We start from the raw sequence: 22,102 nt of genomic DNA on the forward strand, positions 1-22,102 counted from the left end.
TGGTATAAAGTGATCTTTTACTCCTAGACTTCTTAAAAGGTATGACCTTATTCCTTGTGTGAAGATATAATATGATTCCTCTATAGTTTTTAAATCTAGGAATTTAATCTAGTGATTATAAGTTATTTTAGTGTAATATACTTTAAATTCTAGCTAAATGAATCATGTAGTATTTAGTACTTTTTATTTTATTACTTTATTATATTGTATTTAACTAGTTTGAGGTCCGTGTATTACATGAGTAGTTTCTGAAAATACAATGTTTAATAAATAATCAGTATACAAGAAACAATAAACTCGTTAAACATTATTAATACAGTCGTTGTACAATAGTCTTTAAAACGATTATGGAGTAAAAGATAATTATAAATATCAAATGTTTGAAAAAAAACATAGGTATTAAATTAACAAATTTTGAAGGATAAATTTTAAAAATGGTAACTATTATTTTATTATTATCAATTTGTTAAAATGGGTGAGGTTTAATGTAGAAATGACAGGTGACAAAACTTGTAGCCTTTTATTAGAGAGTATAGATAGATTATTTATATCTTATAACATGTTTCTTTTTTCTAATAAACAACGCTAACACAAAAAAATACCTTTTAGAGGAAAAACTTACATTTATATTTTTTTTTCCTTTTTTTAAAAAGTTGAATTTTGATATTTAAGTAAATCAAGCAAAGGGGATGGATCTTGCGAGAAGTGATATTATTGCGAGAAGTGCGAGAAGTGAAGGTATAACTCCATTAATCCCTAATTTCACTCATTTTCATATGATGTTACACATATATATGTAGGTTGGTTATATTTATGTCTTAATTACACATTCAAACCTACCTACAAGCATATAAATGTACCGAGCCACATTCAAACTTATGTACCTTCACACATACAAACATACATACACATATACAAACATACGTACCTACACACATACATATGCATCTACACAACGCACATACACATAAGAAATGGATTGAAATTAGGGATTAATGGAGTTACACCTTCATTTCTCGCACTTCTCGCGGTAAAAAAACTTCTGAAATGATCCAATACCATCAAACAAATGGACACTAGGGGTATTTCCGTCTGTTCATTACACAAAAATTTAGGTCAACCTGTTAACTAAGGTATTAGAAAATTACTAACTAAATCAGTTGTTGGATCGGTCAGACAGGCCAAATTAACTAAAATGATTATATTAATAAGTTATATATAAATTCATTAAATTATATTATTATTAACTTAAGAACACGTGTGATACGAAAAATGCTTAAAATGAATACTAAGCTACATGGATCAAAAGATTAAATCGATTTTTTCGTTTTTTTTTTGTTTAGTTTTGGTCAGCTTTTCAGTTCTATTTCGTTTTTTTTGTTTACAGCTTCATATCGATTTATTTTGTTTCGTTTTGGTCGTTTTTCTATTTCGGTTTAGTTTCGTGTCAGTTTTTTTTGTTTCGTTTCGGTCGATTCGGTGTTTTTGTTTCGTTTTGGTCAGCTTTTCCGTTGCATTTCGTTTTTTTTGTTTCATTTTGGTCGTTTTTCTATTCCGATTCAGTTTTGTTTCGTTTTGGTCGGTTCAGGGTTTTTGTTTCATTTTGGTCGGTTGCTTGGGTTTCGATTGAGTTTTGTTTCGCAAGTGATAGTTTGGGTATTTTGAATTAGTTAAGTTTTGGATAACTTGGGTATTTTGTTTTGACCTTTTTTAACTTATAAACGAAACTCACTTGTATATTTCCAACCAATCCTGACCTCATTGAAAAAAAAAAATTAATCCACCCTGACCCATTTAACTTTTTAGTTTATATATTTTGACCCAAAACAACCCATTTGGGTTGGGTTTGTCACCCTTAAGTATATCCCTATTTTGTAAGGAATTTTATATCAACTATTCAGTGATATTAATTTTTAATTTAATAAGATGTTATAACCCGTTTAAAAGTTATCTGGGTTTGGTGTGACTCATACTCGTGAGTTCGGGTCAAATGCATGAGAAACTTTCATTTACAAATAAAGTAATTTGGTGACTTGAGAGAATGTAAGAAGCAACTAGAGAGCTTTTAAAAGTTTCTTTTATATATATTTAAGATTTAAGATTAAGATAAAATGATATAAACAAAAGCATAGAGAAAAGATAAAATACAATAATTGTTTAACGTACATTACGTATAAGAATACTTATATTTCATGAAATCGATCCATGAAATCACATCAGAAGATCTCGAAATCATCAATACATATCCAATTAATAATTGGTTCACCGAAATAAACAGTTTTGGGAATGTTAATCGTAACTTCTGAAATCTTTTGGACTGAGCTTGTAGAAACTCAAAACTCACACACCATTGACACCAATTGTTGATTGATCAACTTGCAAACAACGTTTTGCTTCCACTTTTGAAGCAACAATATAAGGTCAAATATTACGTTCTTTGATTTAATTTCATTCCGTTTCTATTATATATTATTATGTCATTGATCGTCGTTTGCATATCCATTCTGGTACTTATTATTACTTTGCTAGCTAGGGTTAGGGTTATTATTAATTCTTGATCATCGTATATTAATTCAGTGTTACTATTATTATTATTATTATTATTATTATTATTATTATTATTATCAGACAGGATGAATACTAACCCCGAGACGCAAGCGGCATGGAATAACGGTCTTGAACTTGCAAAGAGCCGTGGCCATGCACAGTTCACAGCGTTGCATATTGCATCTGCTTTGATCTGCAACCCTAATGCCATATTCGGGCAAGCGGTTAGCAATGCCGGTGGTGCACAGGCAGTTCCGTCAGCTTGCAGGCTTTTCGGTCAGGCTTTGAAGAAACTCCCTTCACAGTTACCTGCACCTGTTACATGTACACCAAGTGCTTCTCTGATGAGATCAGGCAACTCTAGCCCTCAATTTATATCTATCGATCAATTGATGTTAGCTCTTCTTGAAGATTCCCAAGTTGCGAATCTATTAAAAAAAGCTGGAGTTAGTGTACTCAGGGTGGGTATTCAGATAGAAAAGCTTCGAGCCGGTTAACAAGTGATCAAGGTGGAAAATGCAGCTCAGGTGAAAAATGAGCCAGAAGGTAAACCGGTGAACAAGTTGGAAAATGCAGCCCAGGTGAAAATTGAGGCAGATAAGCTTATAGGTAAAGAAGGGAAGAAGGTTGAAAGTGCTTCCGGATATACTAATTTCAAGGCTCTTAAAACCTATGGTCGTGATCTTGTTGAGCAAGCTGAAAAGTTTGATCCTGTAATAGGGCGAGATGAGGAAATCAGGCGAGTGATTAGTGTTCTATCAAGAAGAACAAAGAACAACCCTATTCTTATTGGAGAGCCCGGTGTAGGAAAGACTGCTGTTGTTGAAGGATTAACACAGAGGATTGTAGGAGGTGAAGTTCCAACTAATCTCAACAACGTACGTGTTGTGGCGTTAGATATAGGAGCGTTGATTGCTGGAGCTACTTGTAAAGGGGAGTTTGAGGCGAGGGTGAAATCAGTCTTGAAAGAAGTGGAAGAGGCTGAAGGGAAGGTGATATTATTCTTTGATGAGATTCATATGTTACTTGGAGCGGGTGGACCCGGAGGGTCTATGAATGCTGCAAATCTTATGAAGCCCATGTTGGCCAGGGGTCAGCTTCGGTGCATTGGCGCGACCACTTTGGAAGAATATAGGAAATATATAGAGAAGGATACAGCCTTTGAGAGACGTTTTCAAAAGGTTTTGGTGGCTGAACCGAGTGTTCCTGACACCGTAAGCATTCTTAGAGGATTGAAAGAGAGATATGAAGGACACCATGGCGTTCGGATTCTTTATCCTGCTCTTGTGGTTGCAGCTCAACTTTCAAACCGCTACATAACTGGTATGATTCATTTCTTTGATTAGTTTGAACTGGTTTTTGTGACTTTATATTATTTGTTGGAATTTGTATGCAGGGCGCTTTTTGCCGGATAAAGCTATTGACCTTGTGGATGAAGCATGTGCAAATGTGAGGGTACAGTTAGATAGTCATCCCGAAGAAATTGATAATCTTGAAAGAAAGAAGCTGCAGTTGGAGGCTGAGCTTCATGATTTTGAGAAGGCAGAAGATAAAGCAAGCAAAGCTCGTCTTGCAGAAGTGAGTTCATTAGGTTGATAGCACACACTGTTAAGTTTTTTGGTTGATTTTATTATAGTGTACTAATGTCTGACCCTTTTTCAGGTGAAAAAAGAACTTAATGACTTGAGAGATAGACTTCAGCCATTGATGATGAAGTATAAGAAAGAAAAAGAACGCACTGATGAAATTCGCAGGTTGAAACAGAAAAGGAAAGAACTGTTGGTGTCACTGCAAGAAGCAGAAAGAATACGTGATTCCGCAAGAGCTGCATATTTGAAATATGAATCAGTTCAAGCAGTCGAGACTGATATAGCAAGAGCTGAAGGTACTGCAAGTGAAAATGTTATGCTGACAGACACTGTGGGACCCGACCAGATTGCTGAGGTTGTGAGTAGGTGGACTGGTATACCGGTGTCCAGGCTAGGAACCAATGAGAAAAAGAGGCTTATTGGTCTAGCTGACCGGTTGCATCAACGAGTTGTAGGCCAAGATCAATCTGTAAATGTTGTAGCCGAGGCGATTTTGAGGTCACGTGCAGGCTTGGGTCGTAAAGAACAGCCAAATGGTTCGTTTCTCTTCTTGGGTCCCACCGGTGTGGGGAAAACCGAGCTTGCTAAGGCTCTTGCAGAGCAATTATTTGATGATGAGAAACTTATGATCAGGGTTGACATGTCTGAATACATGGAGCAATACTCTGTGTCCCGGCTAATTGGTTCTCCACCCGGGTATGTGGGCCATGATAAAGGTGGTCAACTTACAGAAGCCGTAAGGAGAAAACCTCATAGTGTTATATTATTTGATGACGTAGAGAAAGCTCATAAACTGTTTTCAACATCTTACTTCAAATGCTGGATGATGGAAGATTGACCGACGGTCAAGGCCGCACCGTTGACTTCACAAACACAGTCATTGTCATGACTTCTAATCTCGGCGCTGAACATATTTTAAACGGGCTGTCAGGGAAGACAACAATGATCCATGCTCGTGAAATGGTGATGCAGGAGGTGAAGAACCACTTTAAACCCGAGTTGTTGAATAGACTTGATCAGATAGTGGTGTTCCATTCGCTTTCAGATGATCAGCTAAGACAAGTGGCTAGACTTCAGTTGAAAGATGTGGCTGTTCGTCTCGCTGATAGGGGTGTTTCTTTGGGAGTTACAGAAGAGGCTTTAAATGTTATACTAAATAAGAGTCATGATCCGGTACGCATCAAAATCCTGTTAATTGTGATATATATACATCTTACTCCCCGGGTTGGTTTGACATGTAGGTATATGGGGCCCGCCCTATCAGGAGATGGTTGGAAGCGAAGGTTGTGACTGAATTATCAAAGATGTTAGTTAGAGAAGAGATTGATGAAAACTCAACGGTGTACATAGATGCAGGCTTGAATGGTGAGGATTTGAGTTACAATGTGGAGAAAAATGGTGAATTAGGGAATGCTACAACCGGGCACAAGCCTGATATACTGATTCAAGTCCCTACTACACAGGTTGTGAAGAGGATGAAAATCGAGGTAATTGATCTCGATGAAATGGATGCATAATCGAGAAGCACAATTGTTTTGTTTTTATTTAATCTGAGTGCGTAGAATTCTAGTTAATTCATGTTTTGGAGGTCTAGTTAATCTTTCAACATTAGGGACAACTACAAGGTAATGTTATTGAATTGTTTATTATTCTTGGATCTAGTTTTAGCAAATATAGAGAAAGAGTAACATAGAATATGTTTAATAGAGAGTTGTGATTCTTAAATCGCGTTGGTTCAAAGCGTTATAACCTCTAGGGGACGCTTGGTTCGCAAAAGTTTAGAACGGAATTGGAATGTTTTGATGGAACTGGAATTAATGCCTTAAATATTCAACATGTTTTAGTTTGTAAAATTGACCTAGGAATTAGTTTGTATATTGACCAGCATCGTATCATCTCACCTTATATTTCTCCATCCTTAACCTAGTTAACTCGAAGGCGGCACCATCTCGCGAATAACTTTACGTCACCCTACAACTACATGTTTTTTGTTTGAAAACTCCATCTCGACCTTCAAAACATCTTGTTTATGTGTTCACAGTGACCTCAAATGCAAGCTAGCGAGATATAACTTGTAAATCGGCTTTTCGCTTTTGAGAAGAAAGGATGAGGTTGTTTTCGTAATCTACTGACATGTCTCTTTGCAGCACACACATTGGTACATTGACGCATTGTGCTCATCTAATTAACATCCGCATTTTCAATAACAAATGTATACCATGTTATGTATAAAATATAACAAATCTACAAGAAATTGGATATAATAGTTCAAACAAAACATTATGCTTGACTGGGGTTTCAAAAGTTAGCATAAGACAAGATCGCTAGTTGTGTAACTCCTATTAACTTTGTCTTCAAATCCAAGAACTCCAACTAGATCATCCATCCATGTGCAATCTCTAACCTAATAGGTATTATATAGTCAAGATTAGTTAAAATATGATTAATGCAAATTAATAAGATCGTTTTAAAACTCACAAGACGTTAATTTAAGGAGTGGGGGTACTCGTTCACCTCACATGTGACAACTGACAGGGCCGGCTTGTGGGCCAGCGAAACCAAACAAGAGCTTTAAGCCCACACTTATGTAAGACCCCTAATCTAACAAAAAAGAACATTAAATATTAATATATTATAATGGGAACATATATTAAAAACAAGATTGTGTATTGGTTTGTTGGTAAACTTGTGTGTTGCTCAGCTATAGGTCATGAGTTCAAAAGATGTTCTAAGCGTTTTTTTCCTCACAATTGGTATGAAAGGGCAACAAATTCTCATTTCGATTTAGGCCTCCAAAATTGTAGAGCCGGTCATGGCAACTGATATGCCATGGGTGTACCCATACACGCTCAGCAGCTCATACTTTCAGTTTTTGATGCAAGTTCCATAGTGTTCCATACCATAAGAATATGTATATAGGAAGATTTCTTATGATTTTGCACCGCTGCATCGGATACAGGCATTCATATAGAAGAAAATCTTTTTATCTGAAAACAATAAATTTTGACCCATTTAATATCTTATCAGGTTTTCAAAATCACTATTAAACCAGTCAACTCCCAAGTAAAACATGGACCGCATATATTCGTATAGTACTTTCTACATAACATGTTAAGAGCAAGTATTAACAAGGAGATTAAGAAGTGACTTACCTCATTAATTCATGTTTCTCAAAAATGTATTAAAGTTATATTACTAGGCTTAAGTATCTCATGAAATTAAGCTGCTTAACACAAAATAGTCATGTCATACCAATAAAAAGGTATACACTCATTAAATCTGCTAACTCAATACATGTGTAGTGCTACGATTAGAATTGAAACTTTCCTTGAGTACCGGTAGATGACTAGATTCTACTTTGTTTGTGTTGTTGACTCCTTATTGACATCCTATAAGTCAAAAAATAGGCCAGTGTCATGGATCAAATATTTGATAATTTGAAGGTCCGATTGCCATCATATGGTCAATAACACCATTTTATCTTTCCAACAACTTTCGTTTATGCATAATAGTGCATTAAAACTCATTTGTTCCCATCTAAATATCTACATTGGAGCCAGTGGCGAAGCTTGGACTTAATCAAAGGGGTGACTAAAGTCACAAACAAATATTTTAGGGGTGTCCGGGGACAATACCTATAAAATCTTTCAGACAAAATCATGAATATTTACACTACTAAGCAAAAAAATGGGGGTGATCGGGACACCATGGGTCTCTCATAACCTTCGCACTTTTTATTCGTTGACCCACTAAGAAAATCTTAATCTGGCATAATTTTTATGATTAATTACTTTTCTTGGTTCCAGCACTTCAACATGTCAAAATAGGAGTTTTGACTTATTGGAACCAGTTTTAGTAAAACCAATTTATTAATAACGGTTTTTACCATCGAAAACCGAAACTAAACTACTCTAAGCTACAACTGTACCAAACTGAACCGTTACTAACAGTTTGGTTCCAGTTTGGTTTCACGAGTTGGGACTATTAAGCCTTGATAAAATCTGGATAAAATATAACATGAAAAGAAGTTGTCTGGATGTTTGCACAAATTAACCCTGTTTAAGACTTCAACCTATGTAATCTCTTTTTAACACATTTTGGTAATCAATGTACTTGTTTTAGCATTCAAGAATTTACGCTCTTCAATCTCTGTTATACCAAAACAACTAGTATACAAGACTGTAGTAGTATTGTCATCTGTCACTAGTGTTTTGATTTATGTTTTCAGTCATTTGGTTACATTACTCTACATTAGTGTTCCATATCCGGCCTGATGCATAAAATTCTGCATATTGACTTTAATATTTTGATGACCATCACCAATTGATGATTCTTCTGTGTAGTCGTCTAAGAGGGGTCAGAATGACTTGACAAGAGTTTCTGCCCAACTTAACGAGTGTATTCGAATGTGATTAATTTTGCCGATAGCCGTTAAAAAAAATAATTAAGGTTTCACTTATATATGTTGACTGATCTTTTAATCCTAAACCAATTAAAAGGTATAACGTTTTTATTCCTTTTGTTAAGATATAAAATTATTCATGCTCTAGTTTCTAAACTTAGGATTATAATTTAGTGATTAAGAAGTTAAGTTATTTTAGTTGAATATATACTTTCTATCTTAAGCGTGTAGTATTTGCCTATTTGGTACCACTTATTTTATGACTTTATTATAGGACAAATACCATAAAAAAAATTTCCTCTTTTTTGTCATAAAAGTTCATTAACAATATTTTTGCACATAAAAGTCCCTATACATGCTAATTTTGAACACGCTCATGAAAACAAAATAACTTGAAAGGGATTTAGTTAACATTCACTTGAATGAACGAATATGAACACATGGTTATTCGTTCATTTGTGTCGTGAACGCCCATTTATATTCGCTAACTTATGTTCGTTCATGCATTTAAATTTTAGTAAATGATAAGTAGTTATATTCACATAAATATAAACATAAAAACATATGTTTGGAGTAAGTGTGACGTATATCGTTTGTGTTCATTGACGCTAACTTACGTTTGTTTATGTTTAGCCAGTTATGTTCATTTAAGTTTGTTTATGTTCATTTGGGTTTGCTTGCATTCGTGAAGTGTTCATTTAAACTCGTCAAATAATCTATCTGAACTAAACTAACGTGTTTAACTTCAATCCCAAGCTGAAGCTGACTCGGCTCATAAACAATCATAATTTCTTAATCTTTTAACTTATCATGCAATATTGAACGACCTTAGGAACATTTGATGCAACTTTATCGGTTTAAACTTTAAATATGAATGTTGATCTAATTTCTCAAATCTCTTGCAATTATTATGTAATACTGAAAAACCATAGGGATAATTAATGTAACTTAATCCTTATAAACCGGAAAACCTAGTACTTATCTCTATTAATACAGACGACAGGCAGACAGCACTTGTTGAAAAACACACCTTAAGAAGAAAATCAAAGGTTTGCTTCTTATTGATTTCATTCTGCTGTGGAAGTAACAATTCAAGGTAATAACATTATGTTCTTTGAGTATTGTTTGCATATCATCTGTTTTTTTTATTATGTCATTGATCATAGAGTATAAGACTATTTTCCAGTGGTTTTACTTGGATAAAAAGTATTGATGATTTTGGCCAATTTAAGTTATCAGATTGTGTATCATGCATGCATCAGCATGATATAGTTCTTTTAAGATGGGTATTGTTAAATGTATTGCTAGTAGTTTTTGTTAGGGTTTTAGCCCATGTAGTTTGCTAAAGCCCATGGGCCCTTTATGGATTGTAGTTAGGGTGTTACTTGTGTATATATAGGTGGTTCCCCCTTTGTATTAGACACATCTTCAAGTAATAAAAATTACTTTCACTACAACCATCTTCTTTACATGGTATCAGAGCCAAGACTCTTGGCTCTCGGTACAAACCTGAGTCCCGGTTCCCGTCCCGACTTCCGTTCCAAGACCTTTTCAAGTTCAGATCTGTTTGAAGTTCCAAGTCACTGTTTGAGTTGCTGTTCGAAACAATTCTTTTTTCGGCAGACTTTTACAACTCACTGCCGCCACCATCGTACTCACCACCCTCCGATTTGCCTTCCCTGAAAATCCGACGTCCAACCGCCTCCCCACGCGCTCCCACGCGCCACCTCGCCGTCATCACTGCCGCCCACGCGCCGTCGCGTGACGGCGCGTGACCCACTCTCCGGTCACCGTATTTTTTCCAGATTTATTATCTTTCCCGTTCGAAGCTCCATGTGTTGTTAATTTTCTGATACGACAACCTTTTTCCATCTGTCTCGGTTATTGTGTTCGAGTTTGTTCAAGCACCCAAGCCACCAGATCTGAAACAAACCCCAGCACCGGTTTCCGGATTTGTTTCAAACCCGTCCAGCAAGCCACTGTCGTAGTACTGTCACTGTTCACGCCGGATTTACTGTTCACGACGAGTTATTGTTCACTACCGGAAGAGTTACTGTTCGCTGTCGGAAATACTGTTCGCTGCCGGAAGTTACTGTTCACTGCCGGAAAAGTTACTGTCGCTGCCGGAAATACTGTTCGCAGCCGGAAGTTACTGTTCACTGCCGGAATCTACCATGGGAAACGAAAAACACACGTATACATTTACTAAGGAGGAGTATGATCTGATTCAACGGTTTCTTGCCTCTCAGTTGAATCCTCCTCAAACCAACTCAGCACATCCGGGTAAGTTTTCTAGCCTCGACTCATCGTGGGTAATCGATTCTGGAGCCACACATCACATGACTGGGAATCGGGGTATTTTTTCTAGTCTTCAAAACGTTTCCCATGCACCGGTACGTCTTGCCGATGGATCTTCATGTCCCGTTCTCGGCATAGGATCCATCAGCAACTCGGAAAACCTAAAACTGTCTTCTATCCTATTTGTTCCTAAATTTTCTACCAGTCTTTGTTCAGTGAGTCAGATTACCAAACAAAACAACTGTTCTGTGACCTTTTACCCAACTCACTGCGTTTTTCATGAGCTAGGAACAAACCGGGTAATTGGTACTGGTTTTGAATCAGGAGGTCTCTATCGTATATCCCCGTTTTCGCATCCTGTAGCAAACTTATGTGATTCCGCTGTCAGGGAGGCTCACTGTCGGTTAGGTCATCCCTCTACAGCGGTTCTAAGGCAAATGCGACCAGATTTACCACTTTCGTCTTTTAATTTTCATTGTGAGTCGTGTCAACTTGGTAAACATACCAGGCGTCCCTATCCCCCTAGGGTGCCTAATCGAGTCAGTTCTTGTTTTGAACTGTTACATTCTGACGTATGGGGTCCTTGCCCTATCAAATCTACGTTGGGGTTTGAATATTTTATTAACTTTATTGATGACTATTCTCGCACTACTTGGGTTTATTTGATGAAATCTCGTAGTGAGGTATTTTCCATATTTCGAGAATTTAATGCTTATGTTCAAAACCAATTTAACACCACCATTAAAATTTTACGATCTGATAATGCTAAAGAATACTTTTCCACCGACTTTTCTTCATACTTAAAACCAACGGCATTATTCATGAATCATCGTGTGCGTATACATCTCAACAAAATGGTGTATCCGAAAGCAAAAATCGTCACATATTGGATGTCGCTCGCACAATCATGATCCAATCACGTGTTCCTCATCATTTTTGGGGAGATGTCGTTCTCACTGCCACATATCTGATTAACCGCATGCCCACACCCGTTCTTCATGGTAAAACACCGTTTTCTATACTATTTCCCAACGATGATCCATTTCCTCTCACACCTAAAGTATTTGGTTGCATCGCCTATGTTCATGACCATCGACCGAAAACCATCAAACTTGATCCCCGAGCCATTCGTTGTGTCTTCCTTGGTTACTCACCGGTTCAAAAAGGGTATCGGTGCTATAGCCCATCACTTCACCGATACTTTACTAGTGCTGATGTCACCTTTCATGAGTACCCTTACTTTCTCGAGTGTTCCACTCCTGTTTCTGACCCGTTTCCTGACCTCGATATACCCACATCTCCCTTCCTCCCCACCATTCCTGTGTCGATTCCCTCTACAGATCCTATATCTGCTGATTCTGACCCACCGACTGAACCTCCGCCACTACTTTTCACATATGCTAGGCGAGGTAAGGGTCAAATATCAGAGACACTTGATTCACATCCAGACCGCAACCCCGAGATCTCCTCAGATCTTCCGTCTGCATCCGAACAATCTACACCTCTCACTGATACATCCTTACCCGATCCGACACCTTTACCAGACACTATCCCTGATACACCCGTTTATGATCCTCCTGGTGCACCACTACCCGATATACCTATTTCTTTTCGCAAAGAACCCCGGAAATGCACTTGTTACCCGATTCAGGACTATGTTGCCTACACACACCTATATTCTAAATCCCATGCGTACACCACTACCCTTGATTCCTACCCGATTCCCAAAAATGTGACGAGGGCTCTCGCTCACCCAGGATGGCGACATGCTATGGAAGATGAAATTGGGGCTCTAAAGTCCAATCATACATGGGATCTTGAAACACTTCCTAAAGGGAAGCGTATTGTTGGTTGTCGTTGGGTGTTTACAGTTAAACTACACCCGGACGGCTCCTTACACCGCTTAAAGGCTCGGTTGGTTGCAAAAGGGTATTCTCAGGCATATGGCATTGATTATGATGAGACGTTCTCGCCAGTTGCTAATATGCCATCTGTCCGTATTTGTATCGCTCTTGCTGCCATTAATCATTGGCCGCTCCACCAGCTTGATGTCAAGAACGCCTTTCTTAATGGTGTTCTTGAGGAGGAGGTATATATGGAGCAGCCACCAGGGTTCGTTGTTGAGGAGGAGGCCTCGAAAGTTTGCAGACTACGTCGTTCTCTATATGGTCTTAAACAGTCTCCCAGGGCATGGTTTGGTCGATTCTCTAGTGTTATGGGACAGTTTGGGATGACTCGGAGTGCCTACGATCACTCTGTCTTCTTTAGACACCAGAAATGAAAGAGGATTATCGTAGTTGTTTATGTGGATGACATTATAATCACAGGTGATGACGAGGTCGGGATCACCGAACTCAAGCAGTTTCTTCAGTCTTAGTTTCAGGTCAGCGACTTAGGTCGATTGAGGTATTTCCTTGGCATAGAAGTATCTCGCTCTCCACAAGGAATATTTCTCTCCCAACGAAAGTATGTCCTTGATATGTTGACCGAATGTGGCTTACTAGGTTGTAAACCTGTTGATACCCCAATGCTTCCTACAAAGAAACTCCTCCCAAAGGAAGGAGATCAAATAAAAGATTCTGAGCGATACAGACGATTGGTTGGTAAACTTAATTATTTAACCATCACACGACCGGATATCTCCTTTACTGTCAGTGTTCTGAGCCAATTTATGGCTGCACCATACACTGGTCACTGGGATGCTGCCCTTCGTGTCTTAAGATATCTTAAGACCTCACCTGGTTTGGGTATATTATACTCTGATCAGGGTCATTGTCGTGTGGGTGCCTTCACGGAAGAAGGAGATGGTCGGATATTGATGGTCGGTTAATTAGTATATGTTTTAGTTCGTTTATTATTTAGTTTTAACTGTTTATTCTAGAACTATCGATACTTCATACGTGTATTATTGGATTTCAGGTTATTGAATGATAAATACGCTAAATTGGGACTTGTATGAGCATGGGATGAAGTCTTGGGATGATCGGAGAGTAAACGGAAGCTAATCAATGTGGCGAATTGAGCCTCAGCATGTTATACAAGCGTTGGATTGGAAACAAGACGAAAATATGGAATTTTAGGTCTCAGCGTAAGTTACTCTGGTCCCGGCGTAACTTACTCCAGGACCTGACACAAAGGGCGTAAGCAAATTATAAAACAGTGGTGTTTGGCGTAGGAAAACAAGACCCGGCGTAACTTACGCCGGGTAGGGAGTAACTTACGCCGGGTGTTAATATATGACGCGAACTTACGAGTTTTTGAGGGGATAAAAAATAAATAATAAACCCTAACTCGGGGAGAACTTCTCTTGGCCGTTTTGGAACATCTTGGGACGATTTTGGGTGCTAAGAAACATCAACAAACATCATTTGATCGATGCCTAACGGATTCCAATCATCAATTGAAGATCTAATGGCTACCATGAGAGGCTAATCCTCTTCGAATCATATCCGGGATGTAAAGTTTGTATTACTTTCAGTTTTCTCATGTGACTAAGAACTTTTATGTATAATTGTTTATGGTTAATCTATGATTATTGATGTTTGGTATTTCTGTGTGTTCAATCAGTTTAGGTTTACGTTGATCTGAATGATTTGTTATCGGTTGCTATAATAATTGCTCATAGGGTTGTTTGAGTAGGTTGAATACGACAAAGCATATAATTGCCCTTAACCGAGTCACACTGGCAGGGACTGTTTGATAACCAGTGCCGTGTGTAAAGCGATTATTGTTGCCTAAGGTTTTGTCTAGTTGATCAGTCTGTAGTTAACCGTTAATGATTAATCTGTTAGGTTGCATGATATTACTGTTAGTTACATACTTGAAGTCCCGGGTGTGATTTGCTTTTGTTAATTGCTTGAATTCGTGAATTTGTTTAATCATTACTTAAACCAACTTACTTGCTTGTGTGATCAGCACTAAAACCTGCTACTTCATAATATTAGAAATATGTTACACGATTACATTGACCACATACTCCTGGTGGATACGATACCTTATTTACCCTATCTACTTAGGTTATTTAGGTTTTTGCATGACTCAAACGACGGTCATCAGATATCAGGGTTCTCAGATGCAGATTGGGCAGGTTGTCCGATTTCTCAACGATCTACCACCGGATATTTTGTGTTTGTTGGAGGAAATCTTGTATCATGGAAGAGTAAGAAGCAACACACGGTTTCCCGATCGAGTGCCGAATCGGAGTATAGAGTCATGGAAGATGTAACATCAGAGATGACATGGGTACGTCGTCTTCTCATAGAACTCGGGGTTGTTTCTAATGACTTGATGAGGTTATACTGTGATAATCAATCAGCCATTCACATAGCCAAGAATCAAGTATTTCATGAAAGGACAAAACATATTGAGGTCGACTGCCACCTTATCAGAGATCGAGTAGTAGGCACACAAATTGATCCTCCATCCATTCAACCGGTTCATGTGAAGACAAAATTTCAGCTTGCAGACATTCTAACTAAACCGCTCCGGAAAGCTCAGATATATTTCATTTGTAACAAGTTGGGCATGATTAACATCTATGTTCTAACTTGAGGAGGAGTGTTAAATGTATTGCTAGTAGTTTATGTTAGGGTTTTAGCCCATGTAGTTTGCTAAAGCCCATGGGCCCTTTATGGATTGTAGTTAGGGTTTTACTTGTGTATTTCGTAAAGAGTATTTGGGTTGCCAATTTGATATCAAACTCTATGGTTGGATGGGAATGGTGTGGCGATATGGTTTGGTGAATTGAAATAGCATGGGTCGAAAGATTTGAGTCATAGTTGGGTAAGCTTTGGTTATTATATGTTCAAGGTATTTTGTGAGTATGTTGTCGGTGTCTTTGAAGTATTAGGATAGTGAGTTTGATAGGTTTTCGTGTCGTGGGAGTGTCGGTATTTAAGGCTTTTTGTTGGGTTACTGTTGTACATCTTGGATTTTGCATGGGGCTTGAGTTGGTGAGGGTATACTTTTGGATGTTTAGGTTTCGTTCATATTACGGAAGGATTTGAGTGCGCGGGAAACTTTTGAAGTGTAAGGATGGTTTGATTTAAGGCGGTGGTTTGAGATGAGATACGGGTGTTTGGGAACTTGTGGTTGCGTTTAGGGAAATTTTGACTAATAGTAGGTATTAAATTGAAAATATCATAATTTATAAATAATGTTTGAAATGTCAATTAAAATTTTGATGATTGAAATTGTAAGTTAATATATATAAATATATATATATATATATATATATTATATAAATAGAATTTTTGAGATCCGAGCGTGTGAATCACACAAATTTTTTTTTTCTTTTTATATAAAGATTAAAATATTTTTTTTATAAAGATTAAAATAACTTTATTTATTTATTTCTTATGAGGAAAATTTAAAATACCTAAATTGAATGTTAAAATTTGTTATGAGGTTTCAATATTAAATGATGAATGTCGTCTTGTAAATATAAAGTTGCAAGATGAAATCCTTCTTTTTTACCAAGTTCGTTATTTAATATCGTGTAATGAAGAATATCATGGTAAGTTAAAATGACCAGCATTGTAAATCAATAAATCACAAGTAAACGGTTTTTTTTTGAAGTTTTGCGTGAGGGTTTCAAGAAAGTTACGAACTATAAGTTTGCGAATTTTCTTGAAAAATCAAAGCGAAACTACCATAAGAAATTTTAAACGAGTTGTACCATAAAATGCAAGTTTTATTGGTGAAGATTTATAATGAAGCAAAAATGCATAATGAAAGTTGTTGTAAAGGTTTTAGGTAATGAGAATTCTATCACGTGTATTTAATGTAGTATAATAAAAAAAATGTCATGAGAAGTTTAAGTAATTTAAATTTTTGAAGTGGTCATACAAAATAAACAGGATAGTTATAAAAATAAAATTTTATAAAATTTTGTACAAGGACTTTAAAGACAATTTTAAAGTTTATTCAATAAGAAATTTACTTGAAAAGTTGAGGTGAAATTTATCATAACCTTCTTGATATGATGAAATTTATATAATAAGATTTTTGTTTTGTAAATAGTCTTAATGAAAATAAATGGCATATTAAAATCATTATAAATAGATCAAACTATATATATACATATAGTTATTATTATCATATTTTTTTAACTTATATCGAAGAGATTTTTAATGAACGAAATTTGCAATAAAGTTCCTTGTGAAATCAAATTGAGAAAATTGGTGTAAAATTTTACCACATAAAATTCAAAGATATAAAAGAATTAATAACAATAAGAAAAATATAACATTTATAAATGAAGACTTGTGATAAGAATTTATAACAAAATAAAGGAAAAATGGTATAAATTCTTGAAATTTGTAAACAATGTCTTAAGAATTTAAAGATGGAAAAATCGTGCATGAACCACCATGACTTGATATTCCAACTCTAAAAAAATACATTTACAAAACACCACGTTGGATTCCAAACATGTGCACGAACCACCGCGACTTTTCATGTTTTTGACTCAAATAACAATAATAACACAATAAATCGAGATACAACGGCATGTCAAAACTCTAGTCCACGAACCACCGCGGTTCTATTGTTTCAACACCGAAAATTAGGATGGCGAGCGGAACGCTCGCATTCGACTACTTAAAGTGGTCATCTCATATGAGACAATCTTTAAGGAGATTTGAAACAACGGGATCCAAGTTAAGCTCGTGATCCATAAAACACAATAAAAATCTAATGTTTTTGTGTTTTAAGGTAAGGATACCTTAGAGTACTATGAAAGTGTGTGTATGTGTATATTTATGATTTGATAAAATAAATAAGTATATAAATAAACAAGTGCATTGAACAATCAAGTAGGGTAAACATGTATAAGCAACACGTATAAGGACCCTAAAGTAAAGACTATACTAGGTCGTTACGTCTAACCACCTATCCTATAGTCTTGTGGCTCTGATACCAATCTGTCACACCCCGACCAAAGACGGCGGAACATACCGGGGTGCAACGTGATTGGACAAATACACAAGACACTATTTAAAGTGACAATATTTATTCAACTCATTTTAGTTCAACAAATCAATAAACAACACATCTCATTCACACAACCAAGTTAAATACAATTAGCAAATATATTGTTCGTTTTACTAATATCCTAATAGTCTTGGTAACGTTTTCGTCAAGTGCTCGAGTCAACAATAGTCAAACCTGTGACATTTCATAAAATAAAGTTTGTCAACACAAAGGTTGGTGAGCAATTCATAAGTTTGAGAAACAATAATATATAGTATGAAAAGCCACAAAACTAGTATACAAAACAATAAATAAGAGCTATAAACCTGGATAAAATAGTTATCGCAAAACAAGTTAGCGACACCTAGCTATTGGCAATTAGTCTAGGATTTTATTGACAATTGCTAATAAGCTTACATTAGCACCACCTAGCTACAAGGGGTTGCCAAGAAGTGTAGGATTTTATAATTATCGTTAATTGCATTACGTTAAAGACACCTTGCCATTGCCAAATGGTATAGGATTTATAGTTCCACCATCCAAAAGCTGTAAACACATAGGCAAATAAGCATAGAACACCAAATCCAGCAATTATTCAAGTCAAGTATACAATCACGTTTGTGGGTTTAAGACTCAAGTAAATAAAGCATTTAGTTTGATAAGTATGAAATGTCACCCCAAAAAGAAAGATGGAAAAAGGGGTATGAAAGTACTCACCTTGCAATAATAAAGTTAACGAGAAATTTAAGGATGCGGTTAAGCGAGCTGACTGGTCAGAAAATAAATAAACCTGAAACTTTGAGGGAATAATATAAAATTAAAAGCGAGAACGTAACCGCTGGAATCAGGTCTAACGGATGTCTAGAATTTGAGTTATGAAATAAACAATGTTTAAGCGAGGTGGTACTGTTCAGAATCCGAACTGCGAGTATGGAGTCGGGCTCTGACCACTACACTCAAAATATTATGACGAACAGAAAAGTCTTCTGGTCCGAAAGCTAGTTCTAACCAGAAGATAGAGTATTCGAATTATTCCAAAATTGACTAAAATGCCCCTTAACGGGCCGGGATCGATTTGACCACCGAAAGCTCCAAATTTACAGATTTTGATTTAAGGCTTACGTTTATCATGCGAAAATGTACATCTTTTATAAAAACAACTTTACCCAAAAGATGGTGTCGGGTTTAAATAAGTTATAGTTCGTTATTTATATATTTACGATATATACATACATACATATATATATAGATATATATACATACATAAGCACGAAAACCTTGAAACGAGATCGACATAAAAGTGTCGGTTTTTATAAGTTTATTAGAAACTATTTTTAATATTTATTATGATTTTTAGTTAATTAAAACGTATTTATTAAACATTGTATAAATATATATTTATACATATATATATAGATAAAATTAGTTTAACGAGTCGAGCCGAGAAAACAGGTTATAATGATGTTCGGTTTTAATACGAAAAAGTTTATTTAAATTTAATATAAATTTCTATAAATTTTATAAACTTTAAAATACTTAAAAAAATAGTCGGATAGCTCGAAACCATAACAAACGAACTCCGATTAAGGCAAATAAGATATTCATGCATTCGTCTCATTGACCTCCACTATTTATACCTGTTTTCGTCACTGGAAATCACCTTCACCATCGCCGGAAAACCAAACAGTCAGCTGGAGATACGAACCGTCAGCCGGAATACGAGCCCTTTCTTGTTTTGCTCATAACTTGGCCATACGAGCTCGAAATCAAGCAAATAATATATCCACGCGACCGCGTCGCTAAGAGCTACTGCCTTGAACTAGCGCCGCCATCTGCTGCCACCGGAACTATTGCCAGTGATGCAAACAGTGGCTGGATTTTCTGTCGAAAATTAAAGGGGGAGTAACGATCGGTTGATGGAGAGGGAGAGCACGGCTTGGTTTTTCCGGTCGCCGGAAAAACGAGGGAAAGGGTGTGGTGGTGTCGGGTTGAGGGGGGCTGAGATGGTGGTGATGCAGTGCGAGGTGGTGGCCGGAGGTGTTTGGCGTCGCCGGATTCTAGCCGGAGCTATTACGTTCGCCGGAAAACGGCTCAAGGTGGTGGCGGCTATGGTTTAATATAAAGATAGAGTTAGGGTTGATTTTTTTATATATATATACATATTTACATAAAATATGACAAACTGAAAATTTTTTTTACTTTTTCAGACACTCATCACGACTTGACTCAAATTTTCGGGACGAAAATTCTTTAACATGGGAATGATGTGACAATCGTCAATTTCAGGTTAACTCCGTTAACTCAACTCCGTCAATTCAAACTTAAAGATCACTGAATCTATAACGCACACCTCCTTACATTTAAACTAGGGTTTAAATGACGCTTAACACTTACTACATGTGTAGTCTTTCGGGAATTGCACCGAAACGCAAACGAGTTGACGCAACCGATTGGGGAATAAACGAAAAACGTCAAAACAATAATTATGTGATAATTATGTGTTAGACTTATGTGTTATGTGATAACATTATTATAAACGTTAACTCAATGTGCTAGAACTAGTTAATTAAGCTAGAAAAATACAAACTAGAAGTTGAGGGACTAAAGTGTAACATGTTATTATAAATAATAACATAAACTAAAACCCTAACACTCTTTCTCTCCCTCCCAAACCCGACGGCAGCTCTAAGCCCCCCCCCTGCAATCGGCCTCATATACACACATACAATCAAGATTGTTCAAGTTTGATTGAAGATTAAGGTGTTAGGAAGGTATAAACAACTATCATATGCATCCTCTATGCTTAATTTCGATTTTAATGGGTTAATTATAAACCCTAGGTCTGATTTTTATATGTGATGGTGTTCATGTGTCTTGTTTTGATTGAAAGATGTATTGATTGTTGAATTGATAGCTAGTATTGGTGCTATTGCATGTTAATTGTTGTGTCTTTGAGTTTGAGATCAAATAAAACCCTAACCATGTGTGTATGGTGTAATTGATATGCATGGATAGTGGTTATAGTGTCTAGAATGTTATATGAATGATTTGTGGTCCATAGATAGTTAATATGTTGAGTTTGGATGCAAACAGTTTCTGGACAGATTGGGTTGTTGATGTTCAATTGACTGTAACGGGGTGTAAATGTGAAAATTGGTTGAGATAATTGATACTACAGTAAACTAGGTTGAGTCTAGTTTCTAAAGAATGTAAATTTGCAATTTTTGGACTTGTAAAAGTTAACCTTTATGATTTTACAAAAACATTGTGCAAAGCTGAGTTGTTAGACCTGCTGTTAGGTTGTTTTGTAAATGTTATATCTCATGAATTACGAAACCAATTGGGTTGGTTCCACTTCTGAAAGTTGACTTGTTGAGTTAGGAACCTAACCAAAGTGGTCTTGCAATTATTGGATTTTTCTTTTAACGGGAATTTCAAATAATATTCTGTTGCGCATGAATTTGACTGTTATGAGTTTGCTGTAATGATTTGATTATTGTGAGAAACCTATGTGGAATAAAAATATAATAAAATATGTTCTGGAAACCTAAGACATATATGCTTTTGTGATGATTTTTGGTAAATTAATTGTGATGCTATGATCGGTGGGATAGACTAGTTTTTCAAGTAGAATTCTGTCGTTAAGAAACTAGTTGCTGAATTTTGTGAAAGATGCATGAAACAACGTGATTGCTAATTTATTATCGTGTTTTGACCAAATTGCCCTTGAGGGGAATGATTGCTGATTAATTGTCGTGTTTTGACCAAAATGCCCTTGCGGGGAATAATTGCTAATTGATTGTCATGATTTGACCAAATTGCCCTTGCGGGGAATAATTGCTAGTTAATTGTTATGTGATGACCAAATTGCCCTTACGGGAAGTAATTGCTAGTGATGTACATTATGAATACATGACACGTAAATAATTGCTCACACATGTAACGTATCACAAATACACTTGTTAAAGTCACACACGATTCACAAACGAAACACGAAACATGTTGTGTGCATAGGTATTATGTGCCGGGTCTAGGGACTCGATAATATTCCGACACTTAGAAAAATCTCTTTGTTGTTTTAGAACGCTAGAGAGAGTTTTTCTGTGACGCGCATCTTGGTGAATTATTTTGGGAATACTTCGCAAACAGTGAGTTCACTTACCCCTTTTAAACTGTTTTCAAACGCTTTTCACTTGGGGGAGATAACATACTCCGAAAACGCATTTAAGATTTTGTTAATATAGATTATATATCACTTGTAAAGACTAAGTGGCAAACGCAATAACTAAAGTCC

At 36.4% G+C, this 22,102-nt stretch overlaps 1 pseudogene across 1 annotated transcript; it reads left to right on the plus strand.

The window, feature by feature from the left end:
• The first annotated feature begins 2,633 nt into the window (after window positions 1–2,633).
• Window positions 2,634–5,957, plus strand: LOC143548501 (chaperone protein ClpB1-like; annotated as a pseudogene). The gene is made up of 5 exons (XR_013137962.1): window positions 2,634–3,008; window positions 3,129–3,870; window positions 3,944–4,125; window positions 4,210–5,309; window positions 5,378–5,957. The product of XR_013137962.1 is annotated as a chaperone protein ClpB1-like (transcript).
• The last annotated feature ends 16,145 nt before the right edge of the window (window positions 5,958–22,102 follow it).

The sequence above is a fragment of the Bidens hawaiensis genome, unplaced genomic scaffold (assembly GCF_021521415.1).
Source record: "Bidens hawaiensis isolate Kalapana, Puna unplaced genomic scaffold, B.hawaiensis_p1.1 tig00015188_1, whole genome shotgun sequence".
In the NCBI taxonomy this organism is placed as follows: Eukaryota; Viridiplantae; Streptophyta; class Magnoliopsida; order Asterales; family Asteraceae; genus Bidens; species Bidens hawaiensis.